Here is a 14,129-nt window from a genome sequence, read left to right on the forward strand (position 1 = left end):
AACCTGCGTCACTGAGAAGTTCTTTATGAAGGCCAGGGACGTAGCTACGCCCCTGACATCATGTGCTCTAGGGCGACGTGACGGAGGAGGGTCAGGATTCAGGGATGGATGAATTACCTTACGAATCCATGCCGAGATAGTATTCTTGGTAACTCTCCTCTTTGTCCTCCCAGTGGTCACAAACAATGCCTGCACTTAGGGACGAATTGCAGCCGTTCTTTTGAGATATAGCATAGCCTCAGACTCCTTCTTGGGCACAGTAGGAGATGGTCTGGGTCATCTGTTACAGAACGAAGACTCGAAATCTGGAAAGAGTCGAACCGAGGGTCCGGCACTCCCGGATTCTGAGTCTTGGCAACAAACTCAGGGACGAATCTGAACGTTAACTCACCCCATCCCCTTGAATGGCCGATGTCATACGAGAGACCATGAAGTTCACTGACTCGCTTGGCCGAGGACAAAGCTAGTAGGAACACTGTCTTCCAAGTCAGGTGGCGATCTGAAGCCTGGCGTAATGGTTCGTAGGGAGGTCTCTTTACCTGTTAACCGTCCCTCTCCCTGACCGTTTTCGCTATGTGAGCGTCACCCCCTATCCAGCGGATTGGCGCTTAAACTTAGACCATGTGGTCTCATCTTCTTGATGCATTTTTTTTTATTATTCATTTCTTATGAACTTGTTTACTTTTTTTTTTTATTATTTTTTTGTATTTCTTTTCGTATTTCTCTTTTTTTTTATAAATATACTCATTTAGTTATTGTTGAAATAATGAAGAAATTAGGTAAAAAAAAATGCATGATTTCTTATATTTTTGTATTATTCATTTTTTATGAACTTGTTTACTTTTCTTTTATGATTTTTTGTATTTATTTTCTTATTTTTTTTGGCATAAATATACACATTTAGTCATTGTTGAAATAATGAACAAATTACGTAGAAAATTTCTGAGGAAATAAAGAAAATTGCAAATAAACATTTTTATTTTAATCATGAACAAAACATATTTATTATTTTGTATTCCTATTCTATCTATATACCATGTCACTTTCCCCCAATTATGGGAGGTAGCCGACATCAAGGAAGAGAAAAAAAAAAAAACACACAAAGGGGGACATTCATCTCTTTGCTCCTCTCATATTCCAGTTCTATTTATTCCTGTGTGTGCCATTCTTTGAAACTTGGTGCTGCACACAAACCAACATCACATTCTTTACACCAGTAGGATGTTTCCTTCCTTTTGCCATTTTTCCTGCAAAGAGCCCATTTCCTTAGTGGTTTTTGCTTTTTTTCGGTAGGAGGGCAATATTCAGGGAAATGTCTTTCAAATAAGCGTGAAGGCTTTGCAACAAGTCTTGTTGGTCTTCTTATTGCATCCTTATTTCTTCTTGCATATGTAGACACCATTCTTTCAGCTAGCCTCAGTATAAACTCCCGTCTTGGAAACTTTCCACCAAGTATTTTGTACATAATGAAAGCATTTAGGAGACACATGTCTAGCATGTGCCGAAATACCTTCTTGTAATACTTTTTCAGCCTGTTTCTTGCTGTTGAAAAATGTACCATAAGATTATCTGATAAATCAACACCACCCATATTGTTATTATAGTCCTCAATTGCTTTTGGCTTAGACTTTTCATGTCCTCTCCTAGATTTTACAATTTTCATGGAATCATCGTGCAGAGTACTCAGAACACATACGTCTTTCTTGTCTTTCCATTTCAACACCATTGATTTGTTTCGGAATGCTGCTACGGTTTCACCTTTTTTTAGTTTAGCATTTTTTATAAATGCTGGCACATCTTTTCTCGTGAGTCTCAGAGTGCCAACAGTTTCAGTTTCATTGTCAACAAGCATATCTGTGAGTGTGGGACTAGTATAAAAATTGTCTGTATAAAGACAATATCCCTTTCCTAAAAGAGGATCCATAAGAGACATAACAACTCTAGATGTCACAGAAAGATTCTTGTATTTATCCAAAAATGTTGTGTTTTTACCTGAATAAATACAAAAGTTCCATATATAGCCAGTGCTACTTTCACATAGTTAAAAAAACTTTATACCAAATCTTTTCCGCTTTTCTGGGATATATTGAACCCATGAGAGGTTCCCCTTCCATCCCATCAGAGACTCATCAATAGATAAATTCTTTCTTGGAATATAATTTTCCCGAAACTTCTTCAAAATAAGGTCTGTGAATGGTTTTATTTTAGCTGTCTTTCTTCCAGGCCCATCTGTTATGATTCCATTGTCTACTAAATGCAGGAATTTTTGCAGCAAATCAAATCTGCGACCACTCATCACTTTCCGATAAAAAGGAGTAGCAATACTTTCACGTGATGAAATACATTGAATTTTCTAACTTTGAATCAATGCCCTGCAAAATAAGTAGGCCTACAAACAGTTTCATTTCACACGCATCTGTATCATACCACCTATTTACTCTTGATTGTGAGGATAATCTATCTGCATTTTCATCTAGAAATTCCCCTGCATATCTGTTAGTTTCTGTCACGAGATAATAACTTCTTCATCAAAAAATTTAGCAAAATATTCAATTGGATTTTCCTTATCTATGATGATGAACTTTACACCACTATCTCCACGAAATGTGAAGGGAAGCTTGCTCTTTCCTTTCCTCGTCCAGTCAGATGGCAAAACGTTTTCGTCATCACTCGATGAAAATTCATCTTCATTCTCACTAGAGCACGTGGAGCTATCACTCTCATCTTGAATTTCCTCTTCACCATCAGTACTTTCTTCTCCATCAGTACTTTCCTCAATCATAAATCGTATTTCCTCCCCTGATAGCGTAATTTTTTTACGCGCGCTCATCGTGAAGGGTAGCGTGGAGATGAGAAAAATATAGGAGACCCGTCTCAGCCGAACGCCAAATGCGTACTGAAGAAACAGTTCTACTAAACGTTGTATCAAGTGAACGCAGTTGCCAATGATTACCAGATTTGGCGAGGGTGTTGCCAGACGATGTTCCTTTCGTTTTCTATACGTATGAGCGTGATATGCCGTCGAAGACACCTTGAAAATATCTTCTAAAGTGGTGGACGTCATATGCCGTCAAGTGCGGTTGCGCAAAGAAAATGGAGGACGGCATACGACGTCGGAGACGGTTAACAGGTTAAGAGACCCGAGAACTCGAACCACGTTCCATGGAGGAGGTCTCATTTCCGACTGAGGGCAGGTAAGTTCATAACTTCATATGAGTAGGGAAAGTTCCAGCGAAAAAGAAATGTCCACTCCTTTGAGCCTGAAGGCTAGACTTGAGGCCGAGCGGTAGCCTTTCACTGCCAAGACTGAAAGGCGCATTTCTTCTCGCAAATACACGAAGAACTCCGCTATTGCTGGAATAGTGGCATCGAGTAGAGAGATACCCCTTCCACGACACCAACCATAGAAAACTCTCCACTTTGCCTGGTAGACCCCTGCGGATGACCTTCGCAGGTGTCCAGACATCCTGTTTGCAACCTGTTGCGAAAATCCTCTCTCTGCGAGGAGATGCTGGATAGTTTCCAGGCGTGAAGTCGAAGTGAAGCTACGGCTTTGTGAAAGATGTTGGCGTGTGGTTGTTTAAGTAGCTCGTGTCGTGGAGGGAGTTCTCTCGAAAGTTCCGTTAGGAGTTGCAGAAGGTCCGGAAACCATTCCGCGTGATGCCATAGCGGAGCTATCAGGGTCATCGAGAGATTGACTGATATTCTGGTCTTGTTGAGTACCCTCCACATCAGACAGAACGGGGGAAAGGCGTATATGTCGATGTTGTCCCACCGTTGTTGGAAGGCATCTTGCCAGAGTGCCTTGGGATCCGGGGCTGGGGAGCAGTACAGCGGGAGCTTGAAGTTCAGCGATGTAGCGAACAGATCCACAGTCGGGGAACCCCACAAAGTCAGGACTTTGTTGGCTACTAGATGATCCAAAGACCACACGGTACTCACTATCTGAGACACACTGCTCAGACTGTCGGCGAACACATTTCTTCTTGCCTGGAATGCAGCAAGCCGATAGTGGAATCGAGTGGACTTTGGACCATCTCAGTATCTCTACTGCAAGATGGGATAGCTGCTCTGAAAAAGTACCTCCCTGCTTGTTGATATAAGCCACCACCGTGGTGTTATCGCTCATCACCACCACAGAGTGACCCGCCAGGTATTGTTGGAACTGTTGAAGGGCCAGGAATACTGTACGACCTTCATTTCTAGCAGATTTATATGGAGGCACTTTTCTGATTCTGACCACAGGCCTGAGGTCCTGTGGTGCAGAACGTGGTCCCCCACCCTTTCTTTGAGGCGTCCGAAAACAGCATCAAATCCGGGGGGGAGGACGAGAAGATCCACTCCCCTTCGTAGGTTCTCTTCTGTCACCCACCACTGAAGATCCGTCCGTTCCGCAGGACCCATAGGGATCATGACGTCCGGGGAATCGTGTCCTTTATTCCACCAGGACTTGAGTCACCATTGCAGAGATCTCATTCTGAGGCGACTGTTGGGAACTAGACGGGCCAAGGATGAGAGGTGACTGAGGAGACATAACCACGATTGGGTTGGGAGTTCTTCTCGATTGAGGAAAGGACTCGCGACCCTCCTCAGCCTTGCTATCCTGTCATCTGTAGGGAAGGCTTTGTGGAGATTGGGGTCTATGATCATGCCTAGATATACCAGTCTTTGAGTAGGAAGCAGAGAAGACTTCTCGAGATTTACCATGATACCCAGATCTGGGCAAAGTCCCAGAAGTTTGTCTCGGTGTCGAAGAAGGGCTGACTCCGAGTCTGCTAGGATCAGCCAGTCGTCCAGATAACTGAGGAGACGGATGACGATCCTGTGTGCTCACGACGATATCAGGGTGAACACACTGGTAAAAACCTGAGGTGCTGTGGAGAGACCGAAACACAGCACCTTGAACTGGTAGATCTTGTTGTCTAGGCTGAATCTTAAGTACTTCCTTGAAGATGGATGGACTGGGATCTGGAAGTACGTGTCCTTCAGATCCAGTGTACACATGAAGTCTTGTGGTCTCACTGCAAGTCTGACTGTGTCTGCCGTCTCCATGCTGAACGGGGTCTGCTTGACAAACCTGTTCAGAGCTGAGAGGTCGATGACTGGTCTCCAGCCTCCAAACGCCTTCTTTACATGAAAGAGTCGACTGAAGAAGCCTGGGGACCTGTCGACGACCTCTTGGAGATCGCCCTTCTTCAACATGGTTTCAACTTCTGCCCAAAGGGCTTGCCCCCTTGCCGATCTCATAGCAAGGGAGCTCAACAACACTGGATTCGCTGTCAGGGGAGGTAGAGATGTTATGAACGGGACGCGATATCCTTGACTGATTACGGAAATCGTCTAGGAATCGGCCCCGAGTTGCTACCACCTGCTTGCGCAACTTTGTAGGCATCCTCCCACTGGTGGACATGCAGGGGGACTGCCAATCCTAGAGTTTGTGATCTCGGCCACTCCCTCTAGGATTTTTCCCTCCCCTGGAGGACTTTTTGCCTTTCTTGTCCTTGGCAGGAAAGGGCTTTGACACCGTTGTCTTCGCTGCCACTGCCGGTTTCGTGGTCTTGGTAGGGCGTAGTTGTTGGGTTGCTGGAGGTTTATAGGGCTTTGATGTTAAAGCCATATGTAGGAGAGAGTCTTGGTTGGACTTCCTCCACCTCTCAGCCGCCTGCTCCACGTCCTTAGGCTCAAACAGATTCCTCCCCAAGATGGAAGAATGTCTGAGCCTGCTAATATCGGTGCTGGGGACCTTCTGGTGGAATCTCTCGGACACCGCATCTCAACACTTCAAGATGGTATTAGCCCACAAGTTCGAGATTTGGTGGGCTAGAAACTCGATGGTATGAGTGCCTGAAAGTAGAAAGGTCTCCATGGCCCTCCTGGTACTCTCCTTGGACGAGAAGTCCTCAGATCGTAACAGGATGCCCAGAGACCCTAGCCAGATGTCCAGCCACGAAGTTGCCTGCATGACACACTTCACGACCTTCTCCTGGCTGAGGATCTCCGTAGCCGAGAAAGACACTTGCCGGGTGGAGAGTCTCTCTAGAGGGACTCCCCTGGTAAACTCTTCCAAAGAGTGGTGTAAGGGAAGAGCTAAACAAGTCTCCTCCATGATGTCGAAGTACTGTACCTCCTCTGATGGACACGAGGAGGCGGGAGGAGTTTCTTACCGGCGCTGGAACGGCTGGAGGAGACAAGCTCGGAGAGCTGGCCCTCAACCTTATCTCTGGCACTCTTAACCCCTTGGGACCAGGGCAAAGCCGCACTGGCCCTAGAGGGTTTTTGAGTACCAAAGACTCGGTCCAAGACCGTGTCCTTGTCCTCACGAGGAGGAATCTCTGGGTCCGCGAACCCATTGAGATTCCTCACAAGGATCAGAACCTGCTAGAACGCATGCTCTGACTCCTGTAGCTCTCCTCCTGAAGGGCTGGCAGCGAAGTTTCCTGTCCCCAAAGGCTATTTTTGGGGGGACTCGTGGACGTTCTCCGAGGGCTTGGCTGGCTCTGGTCTAATCCTTGAGGATGACTTTGGAATAATCTTGGAGTCCTTCGGCTCCCTCCTGGGAGGGATACAGGACTCCAACAGTGATGGTGGTAGGCTCTTCTCCACCCCTACCCGAGAAGACTTCTCTGCGAGAGGTGGGGTTTCCCTCTTTGGTTCGATGGGGGAACGCCTCGCCTCACGTGACTCCCCTGAGGACGGGAAATCTTCGTCCGAAGGGGAGGGAGATTAAGTTGGGGGTGGGGGACTTCCGAGGTCAGCTTCGCCCTTGGAGAAGTCATCACGTCAGCTACTCCTCTCTTCCTCTTCAGGGGAGTTGATACTGCCACTGATTTGTGACCCAGCTCAGAGAAAACAGGCTTAAAAGCCTGTACGACCGCTCTGACAAGGGACCCAAACCAGGGCTGCTGATTGACAGCTGTGCTGTCAGAAACTCCCTCTGGAGCGAAGGGGATCGTTCGATCCCTAGGAGGAGTTACCAAAGCAGGGTCTGCCTGAAAGGAAGAAGGAAAGTTCCTGGACCTATCCGGAATCCTCCCTCCCTCCTGCGAGCGCGCTGTTCTGCACTTGCGGGGCGAACGCGCGCAGGCAAGTTCACGCGCGCGTGGGCGATGGCGAGGGCGAGGGCGAGCGAGGGCGCGCGTGGGCGAGCACTAGCGCGCAGGCGAGGGCGCACCTGCGCACGTGGGTGATCGATGGTGCGCAGGGGCGCGTTCCGGTGAAAGCAGAGGGCGCGCGGCAAGCTGAATAAGCGCTCGTGCGTGCGAAGGCAATTGTTCGCGCGTGTGAGCGCGCAGGATCCCAAGGAGCCTGTGAGGGCAATATCGTTGGGCGCGCACGCGCAGGATCCCAAGGAGCCTGTGAGGGCAATATCGTTGGGCGCGCACGCGCAGGAGATATATCCCTTGTGCACGGGCGCGCATGAGGGCGCACATCAGGAACAACAGGAGGGGGCGCGTGGGCGCACGTTGGAGACTGCGAGCGATGGCGCGTAGGTGAAGGATGGCGCGCTGGCGAGTAGGGGAAGAAATTATCTTCCTCTTTGCTCCCAGATCCGAAGATCGTGGGCGCGCAGGAGAATATGGGCGCGCATTATTATTATTATTATTATTATTACTATCCAAGCTACAACCCTAGTTGGAAAAGCAAGATGCTATAAGTCCAGGGGCTCCAACAGGGAAAAATAGCTCAGTGAGGAAAGGAAATAAGGAAATAAATAAATGAAGAGAACAAATTAACAATAAATCATTCTAAAATAAGAAACAACGTCAAAACAGACATGTCATATAATAAACTATCAACAACATCAAAAACAAATATGTCATAAATAAACTATAAAAAGACTATGTCAGCCTGGTCAACAAAAAAGCATTTGCTCCAACTTTGAACTTTTGAAGTTCTACTGATTCAACCACCCGATTAGGAAGATCATTCCACAACTTGGTCACAGCTGGAATAAAACTTCTAGAGTACTGCGTAGTATTGAGCCTCGTGATGGAGAAGGCCTGGCTATTAGAATTAACTGCCTGCCTAGTATTACGAACAGGATAGAATTGTCCAGGGAGATCTGAATGTAAAGGATGGTCAGAGTTGTGAAAAATCTTATGCAACATACATAATGAACTAATTGAACGACGGTGCCAGAGATTAATATCTAGATCGGGAATAAGAAATTTAATAGACCGTAAGTTTTTGTCCAACAAATTAAGATGAGAATCAGCAGCTGAAGACCAGACAGGAGAACAATACTCAAAACTAGGTAGAATGAAAGAATTAAAACACTTCTTCAGAATAGATTGATCACCGAAAATCTTGAAAGACTTTCTCAATAAGCCTATTTTTTGTGAAATTGAAGAAGACACAGACCTTATATGTTTCTCAAAAGTAAATTTACTGTCGAGAATCACACCTAAAATTTTGAAAGAGTCATACATATTTAAAGAAACATTATCAATACTGAGATCCGGATGTTGAGGAACCACCGTCCTTGACCTACTTACAATCATACTTTGAGTTTTGTTAGGATTCAACTTCATACCCCAAAATTTGCACCATGCACTAATTCTAGCTAAATCTCTATTAAGGGATTCACCAACCCTAGATCTACATTCAGGGGATGGAATTGATACAAAGAGAGTAGCATCATCTGCATATGCAACAAGCTTGTTTTCTAGGCCAAACCACATGTCATGTGTATATAGTATGAAAAGTAATGGGCCAAGAACACTACCCTGTGGAACACCGGATATCACATTCCTATAATCACTATGGTGCCCATCAACAACAACTCTTTGAGATCTATTACTTAAAAAATCAATAATAATGCTAAGAAACGACCCACCCACTCCCAACTGTTTCAGTTTGAAAACAAGGGCCTCATGATTAACACGGTCAAAGGCAGCACTAAAATCAAGGCCAATCATACGAACTTCCCGACCACAATCAAAGGATTTCTGTACAGCATTGGAGATTGTAAGAAGGGCATCACATGCTCCAAGGCCTTTCCGAAAACCAAATTGCAAACTAGGGAGTAGATGATTACCTTCAGCAAACCTATTAAGACGTTTTGCCAGAAGACGTTCAAAAACTTTAGATAATATGGGAGTTATGGAAATTGGGCGGTAATCAGTGGGACTTGAGCTACCACAAACACATTTACATAGAGGAGTAACATTACCAATTCTCCAACAAGTGCTAAAAGCTCCTCTTCTTGCTAACTTGCGTAAAATAACAGATAACTTTGGAGCTAAGAAATCTGCTGTCTTTATAAAAAACAAAGGAAAAATACCATTAGGGTCTACACCTCCATAAGCATCAAGGTCCATCAACAGAGCTTTAATCTCACGAGATCGAAAAGCTAAACTAGTTAGTTTAGCCTCAGGAAAACAGGAATGAGGAAGTTCAAGTTTTTCATTACTCTGTTTACTGTCAAAAACATCAGCCAAAAGCATTGCTTTTCCTTTGGACAGTGAGTGACTGAGCCATCTGGTTTAAGTATAGGAGGAACTGTTGCATCTACACCAAAGAGTGCAGATTTAAGGGTAGACCACCATTTATGTTCCTGAGTTGTACCAGAAAGTGTTTCTTTTATGGTTAAATTGTACTCAGGATGAGGGTGCGCAGTGGCGCGCTGGCGAGCAGGAGAGCGTTGGCGCACGGGTAAGCGCTGGCGCGCTATAACAGGAACACCAGCTGGAGAGCGCTTGCGCGCAATTGCGTGCAGGTGAACAATCGCGCGCCGGGAATACCTAGCGCGTAAGGGACTTAGTCACATTGTGAGAAAGTCCCCTGTGCCCCGAAGGGACCGATGCCCGTTTAAAAACAGGGTTCGTGGGCGCCCACAGCGCATCAGCGGCCAGGAACAGCGACGGCAGGTCAGCAGGTCTGGCGGGTGGAAGGTCGGTGTGTCCTTTGCAAGGACGACCTTCCACCGAAGGAGATCGCAAACGATCTGCGGAGAGGTCCAGGGATGTAGCTGGAAGGGTCGGCGAATGACGGCGAGGTTCCTCTGCGGTGGATTGCGGTAATGACAAGCCGAAGAGGCGCCTCGTAACACCCTTGTGAGGTGAAGGAAGTCCTCTACGGCTAAGAGGAAGGCTGGCTTTATTGCCTTATATGCCCTCTGGGGGTCGTGGGGTCAGCAGGCTGACCAGCAGTCCTCCGAAGAGGAGTCTCTGTTATTGAACTCCCCCAAGGGGGAGAATCACCGGCAGGAGAGACCGTTGGACTTAGTTCCTCCCTCGAAAGATGTTCGGAGGGGGGAACTAAGCCTTCAGCTACATCAGCAACATCAGGAGTAGAGGTTTGATACAACTCATCAGAAGCCTCTGCCACAACAACGTCGACGACAGACAGAGGATCAACCTCTGCTAAAGTCGGCGATTGTTTAACAGCAGCTCCCAATTTGATCATGTCAAACAAGGCTTCCTTGGAGGGCAAACCCTCAAGCCCCAAGGAAGCTAAAAGCTGCAACAAATCATTATTAGTTACATTGACATTTGAAAATAAATCCTCCCCCGGGGGAGGAGGAGGAGCTGCCTCGCTATGGGAGGCAACTCCCTCTCCCAAACCCCGAGATCGGTCAACAAAACTGCGGCCTACGCTACCACTCGACAGCTTCTTGGAAGAAACCAATCGAGTGGGAGCTTTGGAGGAGGTTTGGGGCACGGAGGAAGAGCCCTTGCGATTTTCTCCTTTCAAAGAAATCTTCGAAGGAGAAATATCCCGCCTGGACTACTTCTTCCGGCGCCGGAAAAACCTCTCCCACTGGGAGGTAGACCACTCCTCTTATCACACCGTTGGCCCCTACAGTAAGGACACAAGGTGTGTGGGTCTGTTTCGACCGCCGACATATAAGTACCACAATGGCGGTCAGGTAAACTGGGACACTTACGCATCGCAGAGGCCAACTTCACAAACACTTTGTCAACGAAAAAGCAAACAAAAGATTAGTAATGGCTGTCAGAGAAGGCGAGATTGACAGCGGACAAGTCCGTCTAGCACCCGAGCCGAGAGCAAAGTGAGCTCAGCACAGGTGTGTGTGAGGGCGGGTGATAGCAAGCTACCCTCCCTACTCCCCACTAACTAGCAGTGGGGTAGTAAACCCTCATTAAAATTCTAATGGCTCGTCATTTCATCTACGCCGAAAGTAATTACCCATATTAAATAGCATGGTTTGTATTTCAGTTACGGAACAAACATAAATCATAAATGAACAATATATGTTTAAATGTACCTCATTCTGACAAAAATATGTGATGCGAAAAAGCATTTATTACTAATATAAGTAAATTAGAGTGTAACTGTCTTTTGGATCATTCATATGAATTATACCTATGCATTTGGGTTATAAAGTTACCAAAATATCTTCCTGCATCAAGTGTTCTATCTACAGGATTACCCGAATTATCTTTCACCGAATTGTGCGACATAGGTGTATACAGTAGTTCCTTGCAGCCATGTTTGGGTATTGATGTGGTACAGCATCTCTATAATCACTGATGACCCATTGTACTGCCGATTGGTGGGTTGGAATGGAACCCATAGGGACTAGGTGCATATTCACTGGTATCACTACTTGGTGTCCAACATTGAATTTCTTGCAGGATGGGATGTATCTGCACAGACTGTCGATGCAGGTTTCCACAAAGTCCTTCGAAGATAATACAGTATGGGTTATTCCCTTCTTTGCAAGTAGCAGTTGTTTAGGATCCATTTTAGATAAATCATTGGCCCAAGCTTTAGCCATTGTGAGAATTTAATTTTCAGGTTTCTGAAGATGTTCACAAGCTAGTGCTATCAGTTCGTCTTGGCGATTAGAAACCTTTGCCAATTTCTTACACTTTGTAGATTGAGCTGGAACAGGATGTAGGTTCATACTTTCATTTACCCTGTCTTGTACGGTTGTGCCTTCCTGGTCATCGTCAATCTGAAATTAAAAAATACATTTTTTTATTTTCCAGATGCCGCAAACTGCTGAAGAATGGAAAGACTTGAGCAACGATTTCAATAAACATTGGAGTATACCACATTGTGTTGGGGCATTAGAGGGCAAACACGTCTCAATTAAAAAACCAATTGCCTCTGGATCATTTTACTATGTAACTATAAGAAACATTTCAGTATCGTACTGCTAGCAGTTGTCAATGCCAAATACGAATTTATAATGGTCGATGCTGGAATGAATGGACGTGTTTCAGATGGAAGTGTAATGAGCCATACAAAATTTGGTTCTTTGATGGAACATAGCGAACTACAGCTACCAGGAGCCGAACCGTTGCATGAAGGAGACTATTGATGTGCCTTACTTTTTCGTGGCCGACGAGGCTTTTGCAATGAATGAAAACCTCCTTAAACCCTACAGTGCAATGGGAAACGACATTTTGGACCAGGAAAGAAAGATTTTCAATTATCGTTTAAGCAGGGGACGACGTATAGTTGAAAATGTGTTCAGTATACTTGTTTCAAGATTTGGTGTATTCCAGAGGCCAATGATGCTTTCGCCCGAAAAAGAAACGACTGTCACATTAACATGTTGCTATCTACATAACTTTTTAAGGCAACAATCAAGCCGATACATGGCTCCGGGAACCGTGGATTGGTAGGACAATGTCACACATGAGCTTCATAGTGGGGAATGGCGTACTAGCAGCCCCACGTCCCACATTCAGCAGGAATACATCAGAAAAAGCGAAGTTTACTTGAGAAACTATGAAGCACTATTTTTCCAGCCTTGGATCGGTTCCTTGGCAGTTACAATTAGTTTCATGGAAGCAAGCAAAGTGGAAGCAATGTAATTCTTTTATTTATTGATTATTTGTTTCTTTTAACACTTTTATATAGGCTTCTGAATAGTCTGTCTGTCTGTCTGTCACATTATGCGTTTTTTGACGGATGGCGAAAGCGGATGCATTGTCTTTGATGGTGATAGATGAGACCAACCAATGATTTTAGGATTATTTTTAGGATGGGCAATATAGCCCAACCTTATATAAATCCAAAAATCATTCATTTGTTTGCTCTATCACCATCAAAGACGATGTATCCATTTTTGCCGTCCGACAAAAACCCATAGTGTGACATCGGCCTAACGATATTTTACTTTTAGATGCAAATAGACATGTATAACCATGAAATTTGTATAAATACCTAATTAAATTGCATAAGCTATGCAACAGTCATTAAATTCAACTGATGGAAGTTCCTAAAGTAGCTTCCTAAGAGATATATGTTACTACAGTGATATTCCCAGAGAATTAAACCTTCAGGTCCCAGAATTCTAACTCCTGGAGCGAATATCTTTAAATTTTCTCTCGAGGATATCGCATAATATCAGAGGACGTATTCTTGACACGCCACATAGCAATCTGCCCCCCTAATAGCGTTTACGCTTCGAGGGGGACGTGGGAGAATAGAAGGGGGGCCGTATCAAGGTTGCCCCCGTTCTCGTACCACCACAACAGCTCCATTCCCAAGATGGCGGACATTCCTTGTAGCATTGAGCATGGTGCTACAGATACAGTACCTCAGGGAGGAATACTGTGTAGATCTTTTCTTTTAGAAAAGAAGGGTGGGTCCATCAGGACAACATGGCGATCTCACCCCCAAAAATACATTTTTCGCTTCGCTCAAAATCTGTTTTTTGGGCTCAAGCCATGTCGTCCTGATGGAAGCGTACCAGAGCATTAGTGTATCTGTGGATTTTCATCAGTGCCTTAACCTTGGGACAACATTTCTATGATCATTTGGACCAATCGAAACAAATGACGTTACCGTTATCCGTCATTATCACTAATCATACACGATGTTAGTGCTTCCTTCCCCCTACAGGGAAGAGTCATTCTAGACAGTAGAAAAGGGGTCTCAAGGTTAGTATATATTGTATGAACAAAACATAAGTAAACACTGTATGTACAAACCGTCTCGTAGTTTGTGCACATTGCCGAATACTTATCAGTGTTTCTTATATCCATTGTTTGCAAGCATACAAATATACGGAGAGTACATTACTCTGGACTTTTAATCATGCAATTGTCGGGCGAATTAGGATGCAATTACATTCTAATCGACATTTATTTTCGATAAATGACTAAGTGAATTAGCAAGTAAAACGAATGTAGCATGATCACGGAATT

At 45.0% G+C, this 14,129-nt stretch overlaps 1 pseudogene; it reads left to right on the forward strand.

Moving 5' to 3' along the window:
- The window catches only part of LOC137632635 (putative nuclease HARBI1), a 14,542-nt pseudogene extending 1,458 nt beyond the window's left edge, over positions 1 to 13,084 (forward strand).
- Positions 13,085 to 14,129: the final 1,045 nt, after the last annotated feature.

The sequence above is a fragment of the Palaemon carinicauda genome, chromosome 41, assembly GCF_036898095.1.
Source record: "Palaemon carinicauda isolate YSFRI2023 chromosome 41, ASM3689809v2, whole genome shotgun sequence".
In the NCBI taxonomy this organism is placed as follows: Eukaryota; Metazoa; Arthropoda; class Malacostraca; order Decapoda; family Palaemonidae; genus Palaemon; species Palaemon carinicauda.